Consider the following 10,296-nt stretch of genomic DNA (forward strand, 5'->3'; position numbering starts at 1 on the left):
TAACTATTCCCTTGGCTACTCTTTCTGACCCACAAGAACCGTGGCGCTCTGCGCTAGCCTAGCCTCCTCATCTTATGCTCTCTCGCAGTCTAGGTAGAGCTCAGCTGAGCAACTGAAAACGTCCAGCGACTGCTCCCACATGGAAGGTGCCAGCACTGAAAGCTGTTGCGTGCCAGCACCCTTCCTTGCAAGTGCTTTCAGAGGCCTAAGAACACTGGCGCTCTGCGCTTCTCTAGCCACCTGACATCATGGTCACTAGCTCTCCGTCTCGTACAGCTCAACTCGAAAAGTCAAAACGTCCAGCAATTGCTCACACATGGAAAGTGCCAGGACTGAATGCTACTGCCTCATCTAACCATCCCTTGGCTACTCTTTCTGACCCACAAGAACTGTGGCGCTCTGCGCTAGCCTAGCCTCCTCATCTTATGCTCTCAGTCTCTCGCAGTCTAGGTAGAGCTCAGCTGAGCAACTGAAAACGTCCAGCGACTGCTCCCACATGGAAGGTGCCAGCACTGAAAGCTGTTGCGTGCCAGCACCCTTCCTTGCAAGTGCTTTCAGAGGCCTAAGAACACTGGCGCTCTGCGCTTCTCTAGCCACCTGACATCATGGTCACTAGCTCTCCGTCTCGTACAGCTCAACTCGAAAAGTCAAAACGTCCAGCAATTGCTCACACATGGAAAGTGCCAGGACTGAATGCTACTGCCTCATCTAACATCCCTTGGCTACTCTTCTGACCCACAAGAACCGCCTCGCGCCTACCCCTCATCCTCTCTCCGCTCTCAGCTCAGCACTGAACGCCGCGACTGCCCCACATGCCAGCACTGAAGCTTGCTGCCAGCACCCTCCTGCAGTGCTTCAGAGCCTAAGACACTGGGCTCTGCGCTCTCTAGCCACCTACATCATGGTCACTAGCTCTCCGTCTCGTACAGCTCAACTCGAAAAGTCAAAACGTCCAGCAATTGCTCACACATGGAAAGTGCCAGGACTGAATGCTACTGCCTCATCTAACTATCCCTTGGCTACTCTTTCTGACCCACAAGAACGTGGCGCTCTGCGCTAGCCTAGCCTCCTCATCTTATGCTCTCAGTCTCTCGCAGTCTAGGTAGAGCTCAGCTCAGCAACTGAAAACGTCCAGCGACTGCTCCCACATGGAAGGTGCCAGCACTGAAAGCTGTTGCGTGCCAGCACCCTTCCTTGCAAGTGCTTTCAGAGGCCTAAGAACACTGGCGCTCTGCGCTTCTCTAGCCACCTGACATCATGGTCACTAGCTCTCCGTCTCGTACAGCTCAACTCGAAAAGTCAAAACGTCCAGCAATTGCTCACACATGGAAAGTGCCAGGACTGAATGCTACTGCCTCATCTAACCATCCCTTGGCTACTCTTTCTGACCCACAAGAACCGTGGCGCTCTGCGCTAGCCTAGCCTCCTCATCTTATGCTCTCAGTCTCTCGCAGTCTAGGTAGAGCTCAGCTCAGCAACTGAAAACGTCCAGCGACTGCTCCCACATGGAAGGTGCCAGCACTGAAAGCTGTTGCGTGCCAGCACCCTTCCTTGCAAGTGCTTTCAGAGGCCTAAGAACACTGGCGCTCTGCGCTTCTCTAGCCACCTGACATCATGGTCACTAGCTCTCCGTCTCGTACAGCTCAACTCGAAAAGTCAAAACGTCCAGCAATTGCTCACACATGGAAAAGTGCCAGGACTCTGAATGCTACTGCGCCTCATCTAACCTATCCCTTGGCTACTCTTTCTGACCCACAAGAACCGTGGCGCTCTGCGCTAGCCTAGCCTCCTCATCTTATGCTCTCAGTCTCTCGCAGTCTAGGTAGAGCTCAGCTGAGCAACTGAAAACGTCCAGCGACTGCTCCCACATGGAAGGTGCCAGCACTGAAAGCTGTTGCGTGCCAGCACCCTTCCTTGCAAGTGCTTTCAGAGGCCTAAGAACACTGGCGCTCTGCGCTTCTCTAGCCACCTGACATCATGGTCACTAGCTCTCCGTCTCGTACAGCTCAACTCGAAAAGTCAAAACGTCCAGCAATTGCTCACACATGGAAAGTGCCAGGACTGAATGCTACTGCCTCATCTAACCATCCCTTGGCTACTCTTTCTGACCCACAAGAACCGTGGCGCTCTGCGCTAGCCTAGCCTCCTCATCTTATGCTCTCAGTCTCTCGCAGTCTAGGTAGAGCTCAGCTGAGCAACTGAAAACGTCCAGCGACTGCTCCCACATGGAAGGTGCCAGCACTGAAAGCTGTTGCGTGCCAGCACCCTTCCTTGCAAGTGCTTTCAGAGGCCTAAGAACACTGGCGCTCTGCGCTTCTCTAGCCACCTGACATCATGGTCACTAGCTCTCCGTCTCGTACAGCTCAACTCGAAAAGTCAAAACGTCCAGCAATTGCTCACACATGGAAAGTGCCAGGACTGAATGCTACTGCCTCATCTAACCATCCCTTGGCTACTCTTTCTGACCCACAAGAACTGTGGCGCTCTGCGCTAGCCTAGCCTCCTCATCTTATGCTCTCAGTCTCTCGCAGTCTAGGTAGAGCTCAGCTGAGCAACTGAAAACGTCCAGCGACTGCTCCCACATGGAAGGTGCCAGCACTGAAAGCTGTTGCGTGCCAGCACCCTTCCTTGCAAGTGCTTTCAGAGGCCTAAGAACACTGGCGCTCTGCGCTTCTCTAGCCACCTGACATCATGGTCACTAGCTCTCCGTCTCGTACAGCTCAACTCGAAAAGTCAAAACGTCCAGCAATTGCTCACACATGGAAAGTGCCAGGACTGAATGCTACTGCCTCATCTAACCATCCCTTGGCTACTCTTTCTGACCCACAAGAACCGTGGCGCTCTGCGCTAGCCTAGCCTCCTCATCTTATGCTCTCTTCGCAGTCTAGGTAGAGCTCAGCTGAGCAACTGAAAACGTCCAGCGACTGCTCCCACATGGAAGGTGCCAGCACTGAAAGCTGTTGCGTGCCAGCACCCTTCCTTGCAAGTGCTTTCAGAGGCCTAAGAACACTGGCGCTCTGCGCTTCTCTAGCCACCTCATGGTCACTAGCTCTCCGTCTCGTACAGCTCAACTCGAAAAGTCAAAACGTCCAGCAATTGCTCACACATGGAAAGTGCCAGGACTGAATGCTACTGCCTCATCTAACCATCCCTTGGCTACTCTTTCTGACCCACAAGAACCGTGGCGCTCTGCGCTAGCCTAGCCTCCTCATCTTATCTCTCGCAGTCTAGGTAGAGCTCAGCTAGCACTGAAACGTCCAGCGACTGCTCCCACATGGAAGGTGCCAGCACTGAAGCTGTTGCGTGCCAGCACCCTTCCTTGCAAGTGCTTCAGAGCCTAAGACACTGGCGCTCTGCGCTCTCTAGCCACCTACTCATGGTCACTAGCTCTCCGTCTCGTACAGCTCAACTCGAAAAGTCAAAACGTCCAGCAATTGCTCACACATGGAAAGTGCCAGGACTGAATGCTACTGCCTCATCTAACATCCCTTGGCTACTCTTTCTGACCCACAAGAACTGTGGCGCTCTGCGCTAGCCTAGCCTCCTCATCTTATGCTCTCTCGCAGTCTAGGTAGAGCTCAGCTGAGCAACTGAAAACGTCCAGCGACTGCTCCCACATGGAAGGTGCCAGCACTGAAAGCTGTTGCGTGCCAGCACCCTTCCTTGCAAGTGCTTTCAGAGGCCTAAGAACACTGGCGCTCTGCGCTTCTCTAGCCACCTGACATCATGGTCACTAGCTCTCCGTCTCGTACAGCTCAACTCGAAAAGTCAAAACGTCCAGCAATTGCTCACACATGGAAAGTGCCAGGACTGAATGCTACTGCCTCATCTAACCATCCCTTGGCTACTCTTTCTGACCCACAAGAACCGTGGCGCTCTGCGCTAGCCTAGCCTCCTCATCTTATGCTCTCAGTCTCTCGCAGTCTAGGTAGAGCTCAGCTCAGCAACTGAAAACGTCCAGCGACTGCTCCCACATGGAAGGTGCCAGCACTGAAAGCTGTTGCGTGCCAGCACCCTTCCTTGCAAGTGCTTTCAGAGGCCTAAGAACACTGGCGCTCTGCGCTTCTCTAGCCACCTGACATCATGGTCACTAGCTCTCCGTCTCGTACAGCTCAACTCGAAAAGTCAAAACGTCCAGCAATTGCTCACACATGGAAAGTGCCAGGACTGAATGCTACTGCCTCATCTAACCATCCCTTGGCTACTCTTTCTGACCCACAAGAACCGTGGCGCTCTGCGCTAGCCTAGCCTCCTCATCTTATGCTCTCAGTCTCTCGCAGTCTAGGTAGAGCTCAGCTGAGCAACTGAAAACGTCCAGCGACTGCTCCCACATGGAAGGTGCCAGCACTGAAAGCTGTTGCGTGCCAGCACCCTTCCTTGCAAGTGCTTTCAGAGGCCTAAGAACACTGGCGCTCTGCGCTTCTCTAGCCACCTGACATCATGGTCACTAGCTCTCCGTCTCGTACAGCTCAACTCGAAAAGTCAAAACGTCCAGCAATTGCTCACACATGGAAAGTGCCAGGACTGAATGCTACTGCCTCATCTAACCATCCCTTGGCTACTCTTTCTGACCCACAAGAACCGTGGCGCTCTGCGCTAGCCTAGCCTCCTCATCTTATGCTCTCAGTCTCTCGCAGTCTAGGTAGAGCTCAGCTGAGCAACTGAAAACGTCCAGCGACTGCTCCCACATGGAAGGTGCCAGCACTGAAAGCTGTTGCGTGCCAGCACCCTTCCTTGCAAGTGCTTTCAGAGGCCTAAGAACACTGGCGCTCTGCGCTTCTCTAGCCACCTGACATCATGGTCACTAGCTCTCCGTCTCGTACAGCTCAACTCGAAAAGTCAAAACGTCCAGCAATTGCTCACACATGGAAAGTGCCAGGACTGAATGCTACTGCCTCATCTAACCATCCCTTGGCTACTCTTTCTGACCCACAAGAACCGTGGCGCTCTGCGCTAGCCTAGCCTCCTCATCTTATGCTCTCAGTCTCTCGCAGTCTAGGTAGAGCTCAGCTGAGCAACTGAAAACGTCCAGCGACTGCTCCCACATGGAAGGTGCCAGCACTGAAAGCTGTTGCGTGCCAGCACCCTTCCTTGCAAGTGCTTTCAGAGGCCTAAGAACACTGGCGCTCTGCGCTTCTCTAGCCACCTGACATCATGGTCACTAGCTCTCCGTCTCGTACAGCTCAACTCGAAAACTCAAAACGTCCAGCAATTGCTCACACATGGAAAGTGCCAGGACTGAATGCTACTGCCTCATCTAACTATCCCTTGGCTACTCTTTCTGACCCACAAGAACCGTGGCGCTCTGCGCTTCTCTAGCCACCTGATCATGGTCACTAGCTCTCCGTCTCGTACAGCTCAACTCGAAAACTCAAAACGTCCAGCAATTGCTCACACATGGAAAGTGCCAGGACTGAATGCTACTGCCTCATCTAACTATCCCTTGGCTACTCTTTCTGACCCACAAGAACCGTGGCGCTCTGCGCTAGTCTAGCCTCCTCATCTTATGCTCTCGCAGTCTAGGTAGAGCTCAGCTCAGCAACTGAAAACGTCCAGCGACTGCTCCCACATGGAAGGTGCCAGCACTGAAAGCTGTTGCGTGCCAGCACCCTTCCTTGCAAGTGCTTTCAGAGGCCTAAGAACACTGGCGCTCTGCGCTTCTCTAGCCACCTGACATCATGGTCACTAGCTCTCCGTCTCGTACAGCTCAACTCGAAAAGTCAAAACGTCCAGCAATTGCTCACACATGGAAAGTGCCAGGACTGAATGCTACTGCCTCATCTAACCATCCCTTGGCTACTCTTTCTGACCCACAAGAACCGTGGCGCTCTGCGCTAGCCTAGCCTCCTCATCTTATGCTCTCAGTCTCTCGCAGTCTAGGTAGAGCTCAGCTGAGCAACTGAAAACGTCCAGCGACTGCTCCCACATGGAAGGTGCCAGCACTGAAAGCTGTTGCGTGCCAGCACCCTTCCTTGCAAGTGCTTTCAGAGGCCTAAGAACACTGGCGCTCTGCGCTTCTCTAGCCACCTGACATCATGGTCACTAGCTCTCCGTCTCGTACAGCTCAACTCGAAAAGTCAAAACGTCCAGCAATTGCTCACACATGGAAAGTGCCAGGACTGAATGCTACTGCCTCATCTAACCATCCCTTGGCTACTCTTTCTGACCCACAAGAACCGTGGCGCTCTGCGCTAGCCTAGCCTCCTCATCTTATGCTCTCTCTCGCAGTCTAGGTAGAGCTCAGCTGAGCAACTGAAAACGTCCAGCGACTGCTCCCACATGGAAGGTGCCAGCACTGAAAGCTGTTGCGTGCCAGCACCCTTCCTTGCAAGTGCTTTCAGAGGCCTAAGAACACTGGCGCTCTGCGCTTCTCTAGCCACCTGACATCATGGTCACTAGCTCTCCGTCTCGTACAGCTCAACTCGAAAAGTCAAAACGTCCAGCAATTGCTCACACATGGAAAGTGCCAGGACTGAATGCTACTGCCTCATCTAACCATCCCTTGGCTACTCTTTCTGACCCACAAGAACCGTGGCGCTCTGCGCTAGCCTAGCCTCCTCATCTTATGCTCTCAGTCTCTCGCAGTCTAGGTAGAGCTCAGCTGAGCAACTGAAAACGTCCAGCGACTGCTCCCACATGGAAGGTGCCAGCACTGAAAGCTGTTGCGTGCCAGCACCCTTCCTTGCAAGTGCTTTCAGAGGCCTAAGAACACTGGGCTCTGCGCTTCTCTAGCCACCTGACATCATGGTCACTAGCTCTCCGTCTCGTACAGCTCAACTCGAAAAGTCAAAACGTCCAGCAATTGCTCACACATGGAAAGTGCCAGGACTGAATGCTACTGCCTCATCTAACCATCCCTTGGCTACTCTTTCTGACCCACAAGAACCGTGGCGCTCTGCGCTAGCCTAGCCTCCTCATCTTATGCTCTCAGTCTCTCGCAGTCTAGGTAGAGCTCAGCTGAGCAACTGAAAACGTCCAGCGACTGCTCCCACATGGAAGGTGCCAGCACTGAAAGCTGTTGCGTGCCAGCACCCTTCCTTGCAAGTGCTTTCAGAGGCCTAAGAACACTGGCGCTCTGCGCTTCTCTAGCCACCTGACATCATGGTCACTAGCTCTCCGTCTCGTACAGCTCAACTCGAAAAGTCAAAACGTCCAGCAATTGCTCACACATGGAAAGTGCCAGGACTGAATGCTACTGCCTCATCTAACCATCCCTTGGCTACTCTTTCTGACCCACAAGAACCGTGGCGCTCTGCGCTAGCCTAGCCTCCTCATCTTATGCTCTCAGTCTCTCGCAGTCTAGGTAGAGCTCAGCTGAGCAACTGAAAACGTCCAGCGACTGCTCCCACATGGAAGGTGCCAGCACTGAAAGCTGTTGCGTGCCAGCACCCTTCCTTGCAAGTGCTTTCAGAGGCCTAAGAACACTGGGCTCTGCGCTTCTCTAGCCACCTGACATCATGGTCACTAGCTCTCCGTCTCGTACAGCTCAACTCGAAAAGTCAAAACGTCCAGCAATTGCTCACACATGGAAAGTGCCAGGACTGAATGCTACTGCCTCATCTAACCATCCCTTGGCTACTCTTTCTGACCCACAAGAACCGTGGCGCTCTCTCAGCATCTTGCAGCTAGCTGCTCCAGCAGCTCAATGAACACTGGCTCTGCGCTTCTCTAGCCACCTGACATCATGGTCACTAGCTCTCCGTCTCGTACAGCTCAACTCGAAAAGTCAAAACGTCCAGCAATTGCTCACACATGGAAAGTGCCAGGACTGAATGCTACTGCCTCATCTAACCATCCCTTGGCTACTCTTTCTGACCCACAAGAACCGTGGCGCTCTGCGCTAGCCTAGCCTCCTCATCTTATGCTCTCAGTCTCTCGCAGTCTAGGTAGAGCTCAGCTGAGCAACTGAAAACGTCCAGCGACTGCTCCCACATGGAAGGTGCCAGCACTGAAAGCTGTTGCGTGCCAGCACCCTTCCTTGCAAGTGCTTTCAGAGGCCTAAGAACACTGGCGCTCTGCGCTTCTCTAGCCACCTGACATCATGGTCACTAGCTCTCCGTCTCGTACAGCTCAACTCGAAAAGTCAAAACGTCCAGCAATTGCTCACACATGGAAAGTGCCAGGACTGAATGCTACTGCCTCATCTAACCATCCCTTGGCTACTCTTTCTGACCACAAGAACCGTGGCGCTCTGCGCTAGCCTAGCCTCCTCATCTTATGCTCTCAGTCTCCGCAGTCTAGGTAGAGCTCAGCTCAGCAACTGAAAACGTCCAGCGACTGCTCCCACATGGAAGGTGCCAGCACTGAAAGCTGTTGCGTGCCAGCACCCTTCCTTGCAAGTGCTTTCAGAGGCCTAAGAACACTGGCGCTCTGCGCTTCTCTAGCCACCTGACATCATGGTCACTACTCTCCGTCTCGTACAGCTCAACTCGAAAAGTCAAAACGTCCAGCAATTGCTCAACATGGAAAGTGCCAGGACTGAATGCTACTGCTCATCTAACTATCCCTTGGCTACTCTTTCTGACCCAAAGAACCTGGCGCTCTGCGCTTCTCTAGCCACCTGACATCATGGTCACTAGCTCTCCGTCTCGTACAGCTCAACTCGAAAAGTCAAAACGTCCACCAATTGCTCACACATGGAAAGTGCCAGGACTGAATGCTACTGCCTCATCTAACCATCCCTTGGCTACTCTTTCTGACCCACAAGAACCGTGGCGCTCTGCGCTAGCCTAGCCTCCTCATCTTATGCTCTCAGTCTCTCGCAGTCTAGGTAGAGCTCAGCTCAGCAACTGAAAACGTCCAGCGACTGCTCCCACATGGAAGGTGCCAGCACTGAAAGCTGTTGCGTGCCAGCACCCTTCCTTGCAAGTGCTTTCAGAGGCCTAAGAACACTGGCGCTCTGCGCTTCTCTAGCCACCTGACATCATGGTCACTAGCTCTCCGTCTCGTACAGCTCAACTCGAAAAGTCAAAACGTCCAGCAATTGCTCACACATGGAAAGTGCCAGGACTGAATGCTACTGCCTCATCTAACCATCCCTTGGCTACTCTTTCTGACCCACAAGAACCGTGGCGCTCTGCGCTAGCCTAGCCTCCTCATCTTATGCTCTCTCTCGCAGTCTAGGTAGAGCTCAGCTGAGCAACTGAAAACGTCCAGCGACTGCTCCCACATGGAAGGTGCCAGCACTGAAAGCTGTTGCGTGCCAGCACCCTTCCTTGCAAGTGCTTTCAGAGGCCTAAGAACACTGGGGCTCTGCGCTTCTCTAGCCACCTGACATCATGGTCACTAGCTCTCCGTCTCGTACAGCTCAACTCGAAAAGTCAAAACGTCCAGCAATTGCTCACACATGGAAAGTGCCAGGACTGAATGCTACTGCCTCATCTAACCTATCCCTTGGCTACTCTTTCTGACCCACAAGAACCTGTGGCGCTCTGCGCTAGCCTAGCCTCCTCATCTTATGCTCTCAGTCTCTCGCAGTCTAGGTAGAGCTCAGCTCAGCAACTGAAAACGTCCAGCGACTGCTCCCACATGGAAGGTGCCAGCACTGAAAGCTGTTGCGTGCCAGCACCCTTCCTTGCAAGTGCTTTCAGAGGCCTAAGAACACTGGCGCTCTGCGCTTCTCTAGCCACCTGACATCATGGTCACTAGCTCTCCGTCTCGTACAGCTCAACTCGAAAAGTCAAAACGTCCAGCAATTGCTCACACATGGAAAGTGCCAGGACTGAATGCTACTGCCTCATCTAACCATCCCTTGGCTACTCTTTCTGACCCACAAGAACCGTGGCGCTCTGCGCTAGCTAGCCTCCTCATCTTATGCTCTCATCTCTCGCAGTCTAGGTAGAGCTCAGCTGAGCAACTGAAAACGTCCAGCGACTGCTCCCACATGGAAGGTGCCAGCACTGAAAGCTGTTGCGTGCCAGCACCCTTCCTTGCAAGTGCTTTCAGAGGCCTAAGAACACTGGCGCTCTGCGCTTCTCTAGCCACCTGACATCATGGTCACTAGCTCTCCGTCTCGTACAGCTCAACTCGAAAAGTCAAAACGTCCAGCAATTGCTCACACATGGAAAGTGCCAGGACTGAATGCTACTGCCTCATCTAACATCCCTTGGCTACTCTTTCTGACCCACAAGAACCGTGGCGCTCTGCGCTAGCCTCCTCATCTTAGCTCTCGCAGTCTAGTAGAGCTCAGCTCAGCAACTGAAACGTCCAGCGACTGCTCCCACATGAAGTCCAGCACTGAAGCTTGCGCCAGCACCCCCTGCAATGCTTCAGAGCCTAAGACCCCTCGCCCTCCCC

Source organism: Gymnogyps californianus, unplaced genomic scaffold (assembly GCF_018139145.2).
Source record: "Gymnogyps californianus isolate 813 unplaced genomic scaffold, ASM1813914v2 HiC_scaffold_67, whole genome shotgun sequence".
NCBI lineage: Eukaryota > Metazoa > Chordata > Aves > Accipitriformes > Cathartidae > Gymnogyps > Gymnogyps californianus.